The sequence below is a fragment of the Theropithecus gelada genome, chromosome 7a (genome assembly GCF_003255815.1).
Source record: "Theropithecus gelada isolate Dixy chromosome 7a, Tgel_1.0, whole genome shotgun sequence".
Classification (NCBI taxonomy): Eukaryota; Metazoa; Chordata; class Mammalia; order Primates; family Cercopithecidae; genus Theropithecus; species Theropithecus gelada.
This window is the reverse complement of record NC_037674.1, coordinates 55717525-55736782: the sequence shown is the minus strand read 5'-3', so window position 1 is coordinate 55736782 and position 19258 is coordinate 55717525. Positions and strand designations below refer to the sequence as shown.

The 19258-nt window shown below is 41.2% G+C and overlaps 1 pseudogene; it reads left to right on the top strand.

The window, feature by feature from the left end:
* The first annotated feature begins 12023 nt into the window (after positions 1-12023).
* Positions 12024-12775, top strand: LOC112627959 (annotated as a pseudogene).
* The last annotated feature ends 6483 nt before the right edge of the window (positions 12776-19258 follow it).

Genomic DNA, 19258 nt, shown 5'->3' with positions numbered 1-19258 from the left:
TACAGATTACACAGAGGCTGAATGCTTGGATGATGATTCCTTTAAGCTCATCCATGTCCAGGTATCCCTTAAAAAGTCTCCACCAACCCCTAGAGATGTACCCTCCCTAGTCTGAGGACCACTGACTGGTCTAGGAATCTAGGATTCTGAGGTGTCGGGCTCAGGCTAGAGTGCCCTGGGGCCTGCCTGGAAGCTGATAGCCTCCTTGGAACAGTTGCTGGAGACAGCATCTTTATAGAGAGGCTTTTGTGGGTGATGGAGGTTTTCTTCTTCCCACGGATATGCAAACAGCTGCAGGAGTTAGCCAATACTATCTTTTCTATCTTCCACTGTTACTGCTGCTATTATGGCTTTCTCCCGTTTATCCTCTAGCTACAGGGTCTCCTAGTAGGTCCTCTAACACACCAGGCACACTCTGCCCTCAGGGCCTTCTAGCTGTTCCCTCTGCTGTAATTCTGATTCAGGTATCTGCATGGCCTACTCCCTCATCTGCAATTCTGTTCTCCAGGTCTGCCCTGACTCGTCTACTCAAAGTTGTAACTACATGTTTCTCTCCACCTCCTCTCTATCTCTCATGCCCTCCCTTATTTCCCCTATGGAACCTATGATCTCCTAAAACATTGATTTGTGTATTTACTTTTGATGTTTTTGTTTTCCTCTTCCACCTCTCACTCCCTGGAACAGTAATTCTTTGAGGGCAAGGATCGTTGTCTGCTTTGTTCACTGATGTACACTAAATGCCTAGAAGGGAGCTGGTGCATGGTTGGTGTGCAGTAAATATTTGCTAATGAAGGAATAAATAAACAGACTCATTTCGTGAAAAAAACAAGTTCAACTTTCACAGCTTAGCTGATCCACATGACCTCTCCCTTAAAAAACACACAATGCGACCGGGCGCGGTGGCTCACGCCTGTCATCCCAGCACTTTGGGAGGCCAAGGCAGGCAGATCACGAGGTCAGGAGATTGAGACCATCCTGGCTAACATGGCGAAACCCGTCTCTACTACAAAATACAAAAAAAAAAAAAAAAAAAAAATTAGCTAGGCATGTTGGTTGGCGCCTATAGTCCCAGCTACTGGGGAGGCTGAGGCAGGAGAATGGCATGAACCCGGGAGGCGGAGCTTGCAGTGAGTCGAGATTGCGCCACTGCACTCCAGCCTGGGGGACAGAGCGAGACTCCGTCTCAAAAAAAAAAAAAAAAAAAAAAAAAAAAAAAAAAAAAAATGCACCATAGCATCAAGTTATACCTGAGCTCTGAGATGTGGCCAGTTTTCCCTTTTTCTTTTCTCCTCCTCCTCTGGTCTTCCTCCTCCTTCTTCCTCTTCCGCCGCCTCTGCCTCTTTTTCTTCTTTCTTCTTCCTTCTTCTTCTTCCCCCTCCCCTCCCCTCCCCTCTCCTGCCGGTATACATGATACTGACTGACTCTTTAGTCTCATCTCTGGCCCTTTTCGATGAAGCCCAGAGCCTGCAAACCAAAGGCCAGGGGGCCAAAGTTGGCATGCAGATATGTTTTTTAAGACCTACAAAATATTTACCTTCACAGTGGTTAAAATGAATACAAATGCATCACCAATCTTTGGAAAAAAGTATATATTTTATATATGTATATATAAATTTTTTGAAGCAGGGTCTCATTCTGTCACCCAGACTGGAGTGCAGTGGCATGATTACAGCTCACTGCAGCCTCAGACTCCTGGGCTCAAGTGATCCTCCCACTTAATTCTCCCAACTATTTGGGACTATGGGCAAGTGCCAATATGGAATATTTCAAAGATACTTAAACTTCAAAACTATCAAAGATATCAACATCTTCTTCTGTCTTCTGAAAAATCAGATTTGCTAACATTGGGCCACATCCCCAGTCGGCAGAAGCTAAGCACCAGCTGCCCCATAGGGCACCGTCTCCATCACCTCCTACTGTGTCCCCGTCACTGGCACCAAGATTAGCAGTGTTCTTGCTGAGCTGTGGCTCCTTCCATAGCCTGCTTTATGTACTCTGTGATTTGTACCCATCTGGCTTTTATAGAAATTTGAGTGTCTAGCCCTTGGTTTTAAAGACAGTGAAGAGATCTGCAGTTCCCAGAATTTGTCCTGTGATCTTTCTTGTTTCCAGGCTTTTGCCAATGCTGGCTTTCAACCTGGAATATTCACTTTCCCCTCTTGACCTGGTCATCTCCTACTCATTACCTTAGATGGCACTTCCTGTAGGAAGCATGTTTTGGTTTTCCAATATAGGGTTAAGTGCCCTTCCTTGTAACAATGCAGGAAGTTCCCTTCCTCTCATTCTGCTGTGAAGTCATCTCTATCACTTTGTATTATAATTTCTTATCTTCTTGCCTACTAGATTTAGAGCATTTTAAAGGTAGGGACATGTCTTGTTCATCTTAAGTCCAGGAGTTGGCAAATTATAGCCCACAGGTGAAACCTAACCTGCAGCCTGTTTGTGTACAGCCCTAATGCTAAGAGTGGTTTCTACATTTTTAGAGCATGGTAAGAACAAAACAGTATGTGAGAGACAGCCTATGTGGCCTACAATGCCTAAAATATTCACTCTCATAGTCTTTACAGAAAAAGTTCGTTGATCCCTATTCTAGCCTTCCATGTGGCACAAAGTAAGTACTGAATAAATATGAAATGAATAAACAGCTGTTGCCTTATACCTGGCATTCCAAGTAATGCACATGTACTGGAGATTCTGAATTGAGTGGAGAGATAAAGACATTGTATAAAAGCTTGTCAATGTATGGTTACTTAACCTTATCATTTTACTCACTCCAGGGGGAACACTCCCCCGCCTTCCCCACTGCATGATGCTGCTCACACATTACATATATGTAATACATGTTTATATTACAATAACACATTATAACAGTATATTATATAATAGATATCATTTAAATAATATAACTATTATGCTTACGTAATATATTTAGATAATAATAATTTATTATTAGTTTCTATTTCACAAACACTCAGATCTTCCCAATTTGTTCTAGCCACAGAACCTTTGCGTTTTCCATTCCCTCTGCATGGAGTGCTTTTCCCCTAGATTCCTGCACAGCTGGCTTCTCTTCAACACTCAGGTCACTGCTCAAATATCACATCTTCAGAGCCACTTCCTTCTCTTTATCTCATTACTCTGTTTTATCGTCTTCATAGCACAGTTCACCATCTGAAGTTATCTTATTTCTTTGTATACTTATTTATGGTCTGTCTTTCTCCACAAATGATGTAAGCTTTATGAAGGCAGGCACATGGTCTGTTTTCCTTACTTTCTGTATCCTCACCATTTAGAACTGTGCCTGGTGTATGACAGGTTCTCAAACACGTTCTTTAAATAAATGCAGTGAGGTAGAAACTAAGTGCATGATGTTCACATCAGCTTCTTTCTTGCACAGCTATTCGATTCAAGTACTAAATCTGAGAGCCGAACCTCTGATTCAAGAAAAGTGAAAACTTTACATGCTTAAAGTCTATTGTGCTACAGTTGGGCTGATCGAGGTGTGACACCTCACTGGGAAAAACAAGCTTCTTTGAGAAGCCTGCAGGTGCGGGTACAAGGCCATGTCCCACTTGGCAGGAAATCTTGGGAGCCCATACTACAAAAAAGCAGGAATGAGGTTCTGCCGGAAAGCTCTGAATTAATGAGCATCACTGGCTGGCAGGCTTTCGGTTCACTCTCAGCCCAAATATCAAACCCGCCAGTGGATAAATGGCTTTAAATTAAAGCAAAAGGGCTGGTCATGTTTGCTTGCCAGCTAGTGCATGAAACATTTTCAGGACCCTTAAAGACATCAAGGACTATTTGTTTATTGACGTAGCTCCCTCTAGGGCTGACTCCAATTTAAACTCTGGATCTCTTTGTTAAAATATGAAAATGATTCTGCATAATTTTAAGCTCTATCATTCTCATTGTTCTCCAGAAACACATCTCTGAGAAAAACATTTTTTTAACAGAAAATCTGTAAAGATGGGTAAGAATATACAAAATCTGACTTCAAGAAATAAATAGTTACAGTGAATTGATGCCAACTTAACTGCCTTTTGAATATTTAGTGCAAAAGAGAGTATGTCTTGGTCAGGAAAACCTCCATCACTTGATTTCCCTTTCAACTGATTTTGTGTCATTAATGCTTCTATTTGTCTTAATAAATCAGCAACTGTTCTCTTGAACACTTAGCTAGAGGTTGCCTCCTTAGGGTGGAACCCAGCCACATAAATAAACATTAACCTTTCTGGATATAATCATGGGATTTGATATAATGATGCGGCACCCTCAGACACAGAGATGTCCAGAAGCATTTTGTGAGTGAAAATTAAACAAGAATTCATAGGTAGCTGTAGACAGATCTTTTATGCAGGGCAGACACTTAACTGGTATCTAGCCCTTTCAGAACTGGACGAAGTGTGGAAGGGAATGTCTATGAACAGCTAAGATCAGTGTTACCAAGACCAAGCCTGAGCGACATGGCCTGAAACCAACCATAGGAGAAGCCTCCATCAGAACTGGTCTGTTTCCTCTTGGCTTACAAGAAACTTTCATTCCACCAATTTTTATGGCGGTTATTATATTCCCAGCACTAGACCAGGCTCTGGGATAGAGATGCAGTCTCTGTACTCTGGGGGCTTACTAAAGGGACAAGTGTGGGAAGTACCGTGCTGAGTTGTAGGTGATGGGCACAAGAACTGAGGTCCAGTTCCTGACTTCTTTGGTTTCTTTCTTCCTTCAAGAAGGACATTGATCTCCTGGCCTTTCTGACTTGCATTTCAGACCTCCTGAAAGCCACTCCTTCGTTCCTATACTCAATAGGGGAGGAGGCTAAACCCACGGACACAGAGATAAGTGGGCGGTTACTGCCCTATGGGAACGGCAGCCTAGTGGTGAAAAGAGGCAACTCGGCAAATAATTATGAGTGTTTCTCCCTCATAAATGAGGTTACTAGATGCCCTTGAGGAAGGGAGTCAACCCTAACACCAGTTTCTACTGTGCTGTGTCTGCAACTCTTGAGGTGCCTCAAAAATTCATATTTGTAGGCCTCATCCACAGGCCATGATACAGTAGGTTGAGAAGAAGTTGAGAAATGTGTATTGTTAACAGTGTATCCTAGTGATTCCAGCATATGATCAGGTCTAGAAAGGGGACAGTAGACAAGTGGCACTAGCAGAGGTGTTTCATAGGTGAAGGCTATTGGTCCTCTAAGACTTCAGAGGCATTGGGTTTATACCAGGTATAGTTTGGATGAAGGAAGGCTATTCCAGGGATATAGGATCACATGGTACAACTCATGGGGTGATGAATGTCAGGGGCATTGAGGGAACTGGGAAAGGCAGGTGTGAAAAAAGGAATGACAAAAACTGAAGTTGGGGAGGAGAGAAGGGGGCTGACTAAGAAGATATTTAGTAAAGGGTTAAGAAGTTTGGCATGAATTCTATAGGAAAGAGTGGCATGGTCCCAGCAGAGTTCAGGAACACAGTGCTGGTGGCAAGATGGCAAGGGTCTAGAGTAGCAGGACTAGAGGCAGAGGAACTGTCTTAGTTATCAATTGCTGTATAATAAATTACCCCAAAACGTAGTGGCTTTATACAATAACATTTTATTTGCTCCTCACTTGCTGTGGGTCAGGGATCCAGGCAGGGTAGGACTGGGAAGTTCTGCTCTGCATGGTTTGGCTGTGGCTTAGCTGGTGGTTGGGCTGGACTGGAAGGTCTGAGAAAGCCCCATCCTTCAGCCTGGCACCCCGGTGCTCCTCCACATGGCCTCTCTCTCTCTCTAGTGGGAAGGGAGTTACTTAGGATTCTTCATGGAATGATGGTTTGGGGGCAGTTGAATTTATTATACAGGGCCTGGCTTCCAGGAGGGAGCATTCCAAGTGCAAAGGCAGGCGTCTTACGGCCAGCCTTGGAAGTTACTTCCACATTACAACCATGCTGCCTTCATGGGTTGAAATAGGTCACAGGGCCAGCTCAGACTCAAGAAGAAGGGAAATAGACTCCAACTCTTGATGTGGGGGAGGCAAGGTCATATTGCATAAGACCTGGGGGATGAAGACATTGGCACAGCTACCTTGGTAAACACCATCTACCAGAGGACTAACTGGAATATTCTGATCTCTTAGACAAGAGATAAAGAGGCCTAAAGCATGGCAGTAGCAACAGTGATAGAAAGGGATGCCCCTGGGAGATGTTTTAGAAGTAGAATTACATGGCCAGGCTCAGTGGCTCACGCCTGTAATCCCAGCACTTTGAGAGGCCGAGGCAGGCAGATCACCTGAGATCAGGAGTTCGAGACTAGCCTGACCAATATGGAGAAACCCTGTCTCTACTAAAAATACCAAAAAAAAAAAAAAAAAAAAAAAAAAAAAAAAAAAAAANCCTGTAATCCCAGCTACTCGGGAGGCTGAGGCTGGAGAATTGCTTGAACCCAGCAGATGGAGGTTGTGGTGAGCTGAGATGGTGCCATTGCACTCCAGCCTGGGCAACAAGAGTGAAACTCCATCTCAAAAAAAAAAAAAAAAAGTATAATTACGTTACATAACCTGCTTCCTGACTGGACTGGAGGAAGAGGATGGAAGGGTCAAGATTGATTCCTAAGTTTCTGGTTGGCCTAAGTGACACCATCCACTGAGAAAAGGAGAGGTCCAGGGCAGTTTGATGAGTGTGAGTGTGGCCAAAGCTGAGGTTGGTTTGTGACATGCTGAGTTTGAGACCCCTCTGCATGGAGAAGTTGAATAGGCATTGGAGCTCAGGAGAGAGATGTAGCTTAAAGATGCAACAAGTCCCTGGCATTGAAGCCTTAGGAATGGATAAGTCGACATACCTAATTTGACTACGTTCCCTCTCACATTCAGGTGTTACTAATGTGGCAGAATTAAACGATGAGGCCTTTAGGGGGTGATTAGCCCATGAGTGTTTCTCCCTCATAAATGAGATTACTAGATGCCCTCGAGGAAGGGAGTTAGCGCTCTCTTGCCCTTCTGCTTTCTGCCATGTGAGGATGCAGTAAGAAAGCCCATACCAGATGCCAGCACCTTCATTTTGAACTTCCTAGCTTCCAGAATTCAGAGAGAACAAATTTCTGTTCTTTATGAGTTACTCAGTCTCAGGTATCCTGCTATGGAAGCGCAAATGAACTAACACAGGTGCATCCTCTTATTTTCATTTACAGGTGAGCAATGCAACCTTTAGAGGCTCAGGACATTGCCCAGGGTGAGAGCTGGCAAATAGTGAGTCAGCATTTGAACCAGCCTTACTCCGCAGCCCATTCTCTTAAGGATTACCTTACCTTGCTCTCAGCAGGCAGTCCCTGAGCCCTTGTGATCTTGCTGTAAGGGGAAGCCAAGGCCCTTAAAACATTAGCTTATGACAGCAGCTCCAGATGGAACTCTGGTCGTAATCACAAGCTGAGCCCCAACCCTTGTCACACATTGAGCCCTGACCCTGGTCCATACTGAACCCCAATCCTGGTCACACACTGAGCCCTGACCTTGGTCCATACTGAACCCCAGTCCTGGTCACACACTGAGCCCTAACCCTGGTAATACAGTGAGTCCTGTGCTGTTATTGCAGCATGAAACAGACAAAGACACTACGTTTTCCTTTTTTATCTTCATCCACTTTATTAGTGTCAAGAGCAGCTTAAACCTTTTGATTGGATATATCTTTTCTAAACACAAAATGAATGTGAAAACACATCCCGGTTGGGGGCCAAATGACAGACACAAGCCAAAGACACAAACCAAAGAAGGAAGACGAGCAAATCTCCTCCTCAAAGTGAATCAGAAGGCATCTGATTTTGCCCTCCCCCTGCTGTGGCTTCACGGAAGTGGTTTGTTTGCAATTAATCATCGTTTCTATTCGCCCTTCTCCCATCCCAAAGAGCAAAATCAGAAGTATGAATCAGGTCTCAACTTAGCAATTGGGAAAAACACTGTAGAGGCTATATTTTAAAACATTTTAAAAATATCTCCTCAGAGATGGCTTCCAAGGGGAGAATCACTTAAAACATATGTAATGGGAACATTTTTCTTTTGAGAATTTTTGTGTATTCATTTTACACAAAAATGTAAAAGTTTAAGTTCCTGTATGTAATTTTATTTTTGTAAATTTTTATTTATTTTTCTAAGTCTGATTTTAAAGGATCAACTTCTTTTCTTAGATTGTAGGAAGACTATGTCCAGAAACTATCTATGATTAAAGTATCTTTACCAATGTAACCATACAAAAAGGAGGAAAATTCTGGAAGTCCCCTAGTCTGAAAACTGTTAACAGCTTTTGAAGACTGTGTTTTTTCAAGTGATACTTAGTTCATAGAATAGACATATAAAAAATGAAACAAAACATAAGACTTGCCTTGTAGTTGAATCTCAGTACTTTGATACCATACATGTACAAGGCTTTTATGATAAAATGGAAATATTCTATTCTGCGGAAAAGCAAACATTGGTTACAAGATATATTTATTTAATGTCATAAAGTACCAGTCAAGCTTTCGGTGAAGATAGAAGGATGAATCCAGGTCATAGAAACTTCCTGTTACCTGAACATGTAAATAAAAAATAATAAAATAATAAAAAAGGAAACCAGGAAGGGATACCATTTCATGTCCTAAGTTTAAAAATGGGGTCCTAAGAAGGAAATCAACCTTACTGGAAAGATTCCATGTGGGTCTTAACATAGCCTCTACCCCACCTCGAAGCTACATTGGGGAAAGAGGATGGACTTGTTAACACATCTTGAGAATTTCCCCTTAAATCCCAAATTTCAGAAGAAATACACTAGGGAGATAAGTGAGCTACTTGGAGGAAACATAAAGGAAAATCCTCAAGAGAAAAAGCTTCAGTTTCAGTCATTGCAGCATCCTAGGATGGCGTCTAATGCAGAGAAAAAATATAGGAATATTGATTTTTTCAAGGCTCTTTGTTGAACTTAGAGATCTAATAAAGCATTTTTAGTTAAGGGTAACAAACCCAGGATATTTTATATAACATTTGAATGGGGAGTTCTGTCTTTCTCCCCCTCTTTCCAAATTCTGTGGTTATAGAAATAATAGGTCATATTACTCCAAGTCCCCAGACTATAGTTGGAAAGGGAAGATAAACAGGTATAATATTAAGGTGAACATGGTGCCAAAGAGAACTCATCTGTACTAAACTATAGCAAGGAAAAGGTGTGGATGAAAGTGCCCACATAAGCCTGAGCAAAATGAAAAGAAACATCATAGTAATTATTCAAACACACAGTTTCATCGTCTTTAAAATGGAGCAAATACTTGTATCTGCCTAATAGGGTTATGTTATAAGAATTAGAGGATTAACATACGGAAATTGCAGAGAACAGAGTCTGGCACACAGAGAACAATTCTGTAACTGTTAACAAGAAAAATAATGGTTTTATTAAAATAGTACAGGAAAAGGTAAGATCAATCTAGCACACTAAAGACAGATAAACAGTCTGCAAAAGAGGACAACTTACAGGAAAGATCACCTGACAGTATTTTACTCTAAAGAGCTTAATAAAACTATGAATTTTATTAAACAAGTGCTTGACAACAGATTTAAAAAGAAAAACAGAATAAGAAGAAAAAGAGGAATGCAGAGAAACAAAAACACCCAATGCATTACATAATTTATAACTAAATTAGAATTTTCAAGGATTAGAATGGCCATAGCTGAAAATTGAATTGCTAACACAGAAGAAAGGCTCAATTGAGTGCTGAGAATAATCAAGAGAGAAAAGCAGTTCAAGAAGGACTAATGGATATAAGTGATTAATAAAGATGATCCAACATCATCCAACAAAATAAATTATGTGCAAGAAACTATAGAATAAATGACATAGAAACAAGTGACACCAAAAAAATAGCCAAAGTTGTGATAGAATAAATTTTTCCTTGAAATAAGTAAAAATCTAATATGCATGTTGAAAGAACCCACCATGTTTCAGGAAATATTGACAAAATGATATAGCGTGCTGATGCAGAACATTAGAATTTACTGAACACATGTTGTTAAATAATTAATTTATTTTTTTACTTTGAAGTTCAGGAGTACATGTGCAGGTTTGTTACATAGGTAAACTTGTGTCACAGAGGTTTGTTGTACAGATTATTTCATCATCCAGATATTAACCCTAGTACCCATTAGTTATTTTTCCTGATCCTCTCCCTCCTCCCACCCTCCACCCTTCAATAGGCCCCAGTGTGTGTTGTTCCCCTGTGTGTGTCCATGTGTTCTCATCATTTAGCTCCCACTTGTCAGTGAGAACATTCAGCATTTGGTTTTCTGCTCCTGTGTTAGTTTGCTAAGGATAATAGCCTCCAGCTCCATCCATGTCTCTGTAAAGGGCATGATCTCATTCTTTTTATGGCTGCATAGTATTCCATGGTGTATAAGTACCACATTTTGTTTATCCAGTCTATCATTGATAGGCATTTAGGTTGATTCTGTGTCTTTGCGATTGTGAATAGTGTTGCAATGAACATTGACATCTGTGTGTCTTTATAATAGAACAATTTATATTCCTTTGTGTATATACTCAGCAATGGGATTGCTGGGTAGAATGGTATTTCTGTCTTTAGGTCTTTGAAGAATCACTACACTGTCCTTCACAATGGCTGAACTAATTTACACTCCCACCAGCAGTGTGTGAGCGTTCCTTTTTCCTCCTACCCTCGCCAGCATCTGTTATTTTTTGACTTTTTAGTAATAGCCATTCTGACTGGTGTAAGGTAGAATCTCATTGTGGTTTCGATTTGCATTTCTCTAATGATCAGTGATGTTGAACTTTTTTTCATATGATTTTCAGTGCATATATGTCTTATAAACCTTTTTAAAAAGAAGAAAGATCTCTTCAAGTACCTAGGCAGAAAAATCAAGATACCTACAAATAAACAAAATCTCATTGACCTAATACTTTTTCATAGCAATATTCAATGCCAGAACACAATGTCTAAAGTTCAAGGGAAAAGAGGGTTTGACCTGATAATTTTCTACCAATTTAATCATCTCTTGCATATGAAGACCATATGAGGGAAATACTCCAATGAGAATTATAGCACGTATGAGCTTTACTTGGGAGAAAACAAGAACATGAATACCTACTGTTCAGCTGTAAAATCAAGGCTGTCATTGATTTCTCTAATTCACAAAAGAAGAGTCCACTATATAAGGACTAGAGGATCATTTAGAGTTGAAGCCAATGGAGCAATATCTATAAGGTGTTGAGCAGAAGAAAATGTGACATGTGAGTAGTGTATGTAGTTAAGATATCTTTTGAGTATCTGAGTGAAGGTCTTTTTTAGACATAATGTGAGTAAAGCATATGTGAGTAAAACAACCTAACTGACAATGAAATCCAGCCAACCAAGAAATTAAACACCCCTCCCTCCTGAGGAATGAAAAAGTTTAAAAAAAAAAAAAAACCAACACACTGGTAGTCCTTTTATTGTGGGAGTTATACTTATAGAACCAAATCCAAGATTTATAAACATGGGGAAGTAAAAATTATTAACAAAATCTAAATTTTGTTAGGAGTGAAAAAGGATGAGAATATTAATTACTAATGTAGCAGCATGTTAATACCGAACTCTTCCTGTCTGGGTATCTGGAGAGGTTCCTAAGGCTAAGGATAAAACACTAGGTGCCACCTTTCCCCATGTTTCAAAGTTTGGTGCTGGACTCCATTTGCAGAACTCTTGGAGGGAATGGCTAAAAATATTCTTAAGAATATAAGAGGCTGGACGTGGCGGCTCACGCCTATAGTCCCAGCACTTTGGGAGGCTAAGGCAGGTGGAACACCTGAGGTCAGGAATTCAAGACCAGCCTGACCAATATGGTGAACCCCCATCTCTACTAAAAATACAAAAATTAGCTGGGCAAGGTGGCACGTACCTGTAGTCCCAGCTACTCGGGAAGCTGAGACAGGAGAATCTCTTGAACCCAGGAGGCGGAAGTTGCAATGAGCTGAGATTGCACCACTGCACTCCAGCCTGGGTGACAGTGAGACCCTGACTCCAAAAGCAGTAGCTGCAACACTAGAGAGATGGCGGAGCAAGAACAAAGAAAAATCTCTTTGGTTCCAGAAAATCTCCTGAAAAAGGGGAAGGCTTATCAAACCCTCAAAGCCACCCAGACAAAGCAGCCACTTTTGGCAAAGAAGGAGCAGAGGAAAGGAAAAGGGTTCAGGTTTAAGACACTGGAATCATTCCTACATGATTTCTGGCAGCAGAAACATGACAAGGTGCATCTCAGATGACTAGAAGTGAAACCTCATGCCTTGGAATTGCCAGATAAACATTCCTTGGCTTTGTTGTACGCATTGAAAGGATTGATGGTGTGAGCTTACCGGTGCAGAGAACCATCACAAGACTGCCTGAAGAAAATTTTTACTGGTGTCTTTGTAAAAGTCACTCCCCAGAACCTAAAAATGCTGCGTATAGTGGAACCTTATGTGACCTGGGGATTTCCAAATCTGATGTCTGTCCTGGAACTCATTTTGAAACGCGGACAAGCCAAGGTCAAGAATAAGACCCTCCCTCTGACAGACAAAACAGTGATTGAGGAGCACCTGGGGAAGTTTGGTGTCATTTGCTTGGAAGATCTCATTCATGAAATTGTCTTCCCAGGGAAGCATTTCCAGGAGATCTCATGGTTCTTGCGCCTTTTCCATCTCTCAGTGACCCATCATGGTACAAACAATAGAGTGGGCTTCCTCAAGGAGTGGGCATACCTGGCTATCGGGGTGAACGCATCAATCAGTTCATCTGCCTGCTTAACTAGACCCAGGTGCCAAACTGCAGTAAATTTCTATCAGTGAAGTGGAAGCATGTGTTTCTCTTTTTTTGTTTGGAATTTTTACTGAGTATCTTTAGAGAAAATTATTTCCTACTTTATCTTCAAAAACTGGAAAGGAAGCGTCAAAGAAAAGATAGTAGTTTATGTTCATGGCAAGCACCTCTCATCACAATCCAGTTCCAAGGAAAAATTCCAGCATTTTCTACATTGGCTGCCATCTCGTCTGAAATCAGCACATTCCATGGAGGAAGGAGTCCTGCTTTTGTGTATCTTCTATCCTAGGGTTTAATGTTGGTAAATGAGTAACTCTAGCATTTGTACAAGGCTCCCTAAGACTCCTGCAGTGGTCGAACAAGCCCAGGGACATAATTGAATCTGGAGATTCCTGGGGCCTTCTTTTGAAAAGGACTTGAAATACACATAGGAAGAAAGGACCAAAAAATAAATGTTCACTTGTCTCTGCAAAAAAATAAAAAATAAAAAATAAAAAAAGAGAAGTATAAGAATATTAAGGGATTATATTTTGATCCCTTAGTCTCTCACTTTCCTGGAGTATTTGAAAGAGCGAACATTGAAAGAGAAAGAAAAAAAATATCTCTGGAGAGTGAGGCAGCAGTGCTGTGGCAGTTTTTCCTTCCCTGGGCTGTGGAGAGTTGCTGAGAGGGATGATGCTTTCAGATCACTTCAGGCTTGGTGTGAAGGTCTTCACCTTTAGAACTTGATATGTGTTCTGAGGGTTGAAGGGACACAGTGGACTGGTAGTAGACTCAGGACTATGAAATCTAAAGGCAGGAGGTTGCAGCAGGCTTTCGACCCCAGGAAGCAGAACAAAGAGGAAGCTAATTGCTTTGGGGATAGGTGCCACTTCCACCACTGGCAGGGGCAGGCTTTCAGGAATGTTTCCCATGCAGCAGATGTGGGCATTGGGAAAACCAGCATGGAATGTAGACTTTGCCCAAGGGACTTTGTCCAGGAGGGCCATTGGGAAGGCAGTGGGGGCTCTAACAGGAATGTATACAAGGCCTGTCTCTGGATGCCAGGTTTCAGGAGTTGGAATCATATATAGCCAGGCCAGAGGAAAGGCATTGTCCACATCGTAAAAATTTCCATTGGAGTTTCCCAAACTGCAAGAAACCCCTAAAAGAGCCTCCAGATGTCACAAAAGTATCAGCAAAGTAAGATTTTTCCCTAAATTCCCTTTCCTCCTGTGCTCAGCTGTGAACAGGTCATCTGGGAAGATGAGTGAGCAGGGGAGAAAGTTAGAAGAACAGTGCTGGGAAGGAGAGAAGAAATCCCCCATTAACCTGATACCCCAATCTTATAGGACCTAGCAAAGGGGTAGGTGTCCTTGAGTTTTCATTGCTGCTGCCTGACTGTCGCTTTTTCTTTTTCCCTAAAGCCTTCCAACTCCCTTAGCAAATGTTATCAGTTACACTACCTATTTACCCTTTTTGTAGCACTTATGCCCAATCTTTGTGGCCATTCTCTTTTGATCATTTATTCATTGGATGTTAGCAATTGGTTTACTGCCTATCTCTATAATCATCATGCTTGGTGACTTCAACATCCATGTAGACTGCCTATCCAAAAGCCTGACCTCTCAGTTTCTTGATTTCCTTTATTCTCTGTTCTTTTCCTCCGTCACAGTTCAGCCATCAATTATTAGTAATGGCACCAACTCCAAAATCTTGACTCAAGTTTCCCATTCTATGATCTTTCTTCCACGCTTCTAGTTTAAATTCTACCAATTATTTGACCTATAAGGACCTCCCAGTCATCAATTAAGTCTACTACAGTTTCTTTACTTTCATTTTTATCTATGAATTCCATGGTTTATCATTATAACCACTCATTTGCTTAACTACTTCACTCTCTCACCCCTCTCTCCCTCTGTCATACTTGCCTAATTTGGCTAAAGGCAGTACTCTGTTTACTTTTTCATCTGTAACTATGCAGTTAAATGTGACTAGAAAAAACCATAACCATACTCAATGGTCTTGCTCTAATTTAGGACCATGCAACTCAGCAAGTCTTACCCATTTTTCTGGTCAGTTCCTTTGTCCATTCTCCTGAATAACCACTTCAACCTTCTTCCCAACCTCCCACCTCACCCTCATCCCCTTTTCAGTCTAAGCTAACGATCTAGCTTTTTTTTTTTTTTTAAAATAAGAAAACAGAAGTAATCAGAATATAACCTCCTTATTTTCCATAACTAGGGCTGCATACCTACCTATATCTACAGTACTTACATCCTTTGTCTTCCCTTCTCTCATAAAGGATAAACTCTCCCTGCTTCTGCCCAAGGCCAAGTTTTGTTCTTGTGCCTTGGATTCCAATCCCTTTGTCCTACTCATACTTTGCTTTGTTAATGATCATTTCTCTCCTTCAAGAACAATTTTCCTTTTAGCTGAATCATTCCTGTCACCAATTAAACATACCCCAATATCTCCTATATAAAAAATAACTATCCCTGGAATCCACATATCCCTCCAATTATAGCCTTATTTATCTTCTCTAAAGCCAAAACCATCTTTAAAGTGTTTTCTATACTTACCTTCTTCATGTCCCACATTCTTGAAGCAGATCTAATTACCACCACTCAACTGAAACTTTTGTCAAGGTCACCAATGACTTCCCTGTTAAGTCTAGTGGTCAATTCCAAATGCTCATCTTGGTAGATCCTTCAGCTTATTTAAAGTGTTAACTTACTCTGTCTTTCTTGAAATACTTTATTTTTTGGTTTCTGAGACTCTGTACTCTTCTACCTTTCCTCCTACCCCACTGCCAGTTCTGTCACTGTCTTCTTATTCTCAGTTCAATCCTTTTATTCACTACCTCTAAATGTTGGGATGTCCCAAGGTGCAACTCTTAGATCATTTTCTTCTGCCTGCATTTGCTTCCTAGGCAATCTCATCTAGCTTCATGGCATCAAAAGCCCTAATACACTAATGATTTCCAAATTTACCCAGCCCATTTCCTGATTCTGCCTCCAAATTTGGAAATACAACTGGCTTCTCTATTCTCCTAGCTCAACTGTCTCATAGGTATCTCAAACATAGCATGTTCAAAGCAATTCTTTATTTACTTCTTCCCACAAATCTGATCACACCTCTCCCATTCATTCTTCCCCATTCCCATATAGGGCACTACCATTCATGCCATTGCTTAGGCCCAAAGCCAAGGCATCTTTCTCAACTTTCCTCTTTCTTTCACACCCTGTTATGGATTGAATATTGCCCCCAACCCCCCACAACAAACACCAAAACAAAACAAAAACAAGATACATTGAAATCCTAGAAACCAGTACCTCACAATGTGACCTTATTTGGAAATGGTGTAATTAGTCAAGATGAGGCCATACTGGAATAGCGTGGGCCCCTGGCCCAATATGATGGGTGTCCTTGTAAGAAGATGGCTATGTGAAGACAAAGATGTACAGGAAATGCCCTGTGTGACAATGAAAGCAAAGATTGAATTTACAGCAGCTGCCCACTAAGGAATGACAAAGACTGACAGCAAACCACTAGAAGCTAGGAAGAGGCAAGGAACTATTGCCCTGCAGGTTTCAGAGGGAGCATGATCTTGCCGACACCTTGATTTCAGACGTCTAACCTCCAGAACTGTGAGACAATGCATTTCCATTGTCTTAAGCCACTCAGCTTGTTTTACTTGGGTACAGAAGCCCTAGGAAGCGAATGTATGTCCCATATTCCCCTCACTAGCAGGTCTTCTTGGCTCTACCTTTGGAAAGATAGCAATAACCTGTCCATTTATCTCCCTGCTTCTACTCTTGCCCTAGTCCACCAGAGCTATTTTCTATGGCTCAGTTCAAGCCATCTTTTCAAAATGTAAACCACATCATGTCATTTCCTTGCTCAAGACCTTCGAATGGCTTCTCATTACAAACAGAATAAACCTTAAATGTCTTACCCAGGCTTATCGGGCTCTGCATATCCTGGCCTCCAGCCTCCTCTCATCTCCTATCCCTTGCTCACTCAGGTCTCAGCACATTGACTTTTTTGCTGTTGCTGTGACACGCTGAGCTGGTCCAGCTGATGTGGTTTAGATATTTGTCCTCCTAAAATCTCATGTTGAAACCTGATCCTCAATCTTGGAGGTGGGGCCTGGTGGGAGGTGTTTGGGTCATGGGGGTGGATCCCTCATGAATGGCTTGTTGCAGCCCCCATGGTAATAAGTGAGTTCTCACTCTGTTAGTTCCTCCAGAACTGATTGTTGAAAAGAGCCTGGCACCTCCTCTGTCTCTCTTGCTTCTACTCTCATCATGTGATCTGCACACACCAGTTCCCCTTCACCTTCTGCCATGAGTGGAAACTTCCTGAGGCCCTCACCAGAAGCAGATGCTGGCGTCATACTTCTTGTACAGGGCATCTGCGTTTGCAGTTCTCTCTGGAATGCTCTTTCCTCACATGTATTCATGCCTTAGTTCTCCTTCTCATTCAGGTTCCTTGTCTTATCCCCAGAGAAGCTCTCTATGCCTACCCGATCTTAATTGGCCCTTCTAACACTTTACTCTGCTTTATTTCTCTTCCTAGCACACATACCCATCTGAAATTTTCATATTTATTGATTGCACTATTAAATTGCCAGTGCCTTTGCAGAGTCATGCATGTGGTAGATAGTGAATGAATGAATTCCAGCGTTTGTCCAAAATTCAAATATGAATTTAAAAAAATATGACTTCCACCTCTTTCATTTTTAATTAAAGTTTTCATGGTTTTGACAGAACTTTTAGAAATGAATATCTCTGTGATGAAGAAACATTTATCTGAAGTTTAGCAATTTCTTCAGTTTCTTGGCAATTCTTCTTTCTTCTGTTAAATACAATTAATATTAAAAATCTTTTATTTAAATAACTTGAGAAACATAGTCCCAGTTGCTGTATAAATGCAAAAAGCAATGTCTGCAGTGATAGTCCCCCAAGAGGAATGATGATTTATAGGGAGGGGGTTGGATCTGGAGGAGATATTTGTTGTTTGTTTTCCTTTTTCTACTCTTAGGTATCACTTGAATGTTATAGCTAGTGTATGTCTGTCATATAAAATATACTCCCATTGTTCTTTTTAAAAAACCTCTCAAATAAGGTTTTAATGATAGAACATAGCAAAATTAAAATATAAAAAAGCAAGGTTTGTATTTAACACAAGCTGATGTAAGTCTTCAGAGAAATCTTGAGTTATGCCTTAATTTCACAGGATGTAGGAGAATCAGAAATTACTTTTTGTTCATTCAGACTGATTTTTCACAGCAAAGCAAACTGAGGTAGTTTGGCTATTCGGTGCATAGTATTATAACTTTAAGAAGTAGGAAAAAGTATCCTAGAACTCTGTGAATTCATACCTCATGTATTTCCAAAGACATTTTAAATCTGCCTTTTAGAATTTTGCTCCCAGAGATGGACCAGGTTTGGCTTTCTCTCAAACATAGTCTCCTTGGAGAGAGATCATCTGAAAGACACAGGTGTGTGTGTGAATGGAAAGGAAAGGAAAGTGACTGTCTCTGCTTGGTGGTTGCTTGGGAAGTTTCAGCAGGAGCTGGGTATTGAAAAGTGGGAAGAGGAGAGGGAAAGGAAGAGAATCCCAGAAGTAACTGTGTGGATGAAGGAATGAGTTATACAAGCTAATGCTCTATCCCAGGAATGCCACGTCATCTCCATGTGGCTGGACAATGTGGGGAATGGGAGAAAGCAGAAGGAGAGGAAGCTGGAAAGATAGAGGGGCCAAGCTAGGAGAGGTCCTGAATGCCAAACCAAAGACTTTAGGTTTGATTCCGGAGGCCAGGAGCACACTCCAAAGAAAGAAGTAAGAGCACACAGTTGTAAGATCCAAACACAGATATAAGAGCTGTGTTTCTGATCTGTGTTTTTGAAAGATGACTCTGGTGACCACATGGAGGAGGGATAAGGCCAGGGTGAGACCAGATGCAAGGCAAACTTGTTCAGAGGCTGTTGTGATGATGGAAGAAAAAGAGAATGAGGACCAGAGAGAAAGACATAGGTGGCGTACAGATGCAAGATTGTAAAGTAGAAATGATTGGGTTTGATAATTGATTTGATACGGCAGGAACTGGGAGGAGATTGGAGAGGAAGGAATCAAAAGATGGCTCTCAGATTTATAGCTTGAATAGCAGGACATTGGGACTGACCTAAGAATTTTATAAAATGAACCAAATTACCATATTGAGAATGAGTTTCTGGTTTATAAAGTCTGCACATATTCTTGTTCATGAAGTTTCACTGTTTGGTGACTTATGATTTCTAACTTGCAGATGCAATGCCAGGCCTGGGAGCATGGCCTAGCTGGACAATGTGGTCTTGTACCAGGTGCCACCCCACAGCCCCAATGAGGAGAGATGCTTTAGGAAACATCCACAGAACATCAGGGCAGGTATGGCAATCTTTCTGAACATTTCAAAGAAACTTACGGTGTGTGGGTTTCCTTGGCAAACTTT